The sequence below is a fragment of the Apteryx rowi genome, unplaced genomic scaffold (assembly GCF_003343035.1).
Source record: "Apteryx rowi isolate R43461 unplaced genomic scaffold, aptRow1 scaffold_44, whole genome shotgun sequence".
Classification (NCBI taxonomy): domain Eukaryota; kingdom Metazoa; phylum Chordata; class Aves; order Apterygiformes; family Apterygidae; genus Apteryx; species Apteryx rowi.
The window spans coordinates 3,871,351-3,871,965 of record NW_020450694.1 but is presented as its reverse complement, the minus strand read 5'-3'; positions in this window follow the sequence as shown (position 1 = coordinate 3,871,965).

Below are 615 nucleotides of genomic sequence, written 5' to 3'. Positions count from 1 at the left end.
GCAAAAGAGCTTGAGCGGGAGCGGGGAGGAACTTTGGGGCCATTTGACTTCTTTGTGTTTTAACATCCAGACACATGCAATTACCTGCCATTAGGTAAAGCAAACAAACTGCTTTTATCTGCACCTAGACACAGTGAGATGTCCTGTATCCTTTGAAGAAGTGTTAAGTTAGTTTGCTGCTAAAGCAGGACTCCGTTAAAGATTCGTTCCCAGGAATATACCCACGAAGCATCCCCACAGCTCTCACGAATTGTGCAAAGGGCATCGAGGAAAGGGCAGGCTGCAGCGAGCCCAGCCAGCCCAGAAGGGCGGGAGCAGCCCTGCTCCTTCTCCYGTCGCCTGAGGTCCAGGGAAGGTTGCACAGACCCTATTTCCCGGTGCCGGCGGGGCCAGGGSCCGGCTGGGCTCCCAGCGGCTGTCGCGGAGCTCGGCACTGCGGCGGCGAGAGCCCTCCCCAAGCAGCGTCCGGCCGGGCGGCGAGGACGAGAGTGGGCTGAAGGCGCTGACCGTGCTGGGCCTGGAGGGCAGGAGCATCCCGGGCTCTGCCCGCACCTCCCGCTGCTGCGCTGGGTCCGGCGGGAGCTGACGCTACAGGCGCACCCCATCGCAGCCCCT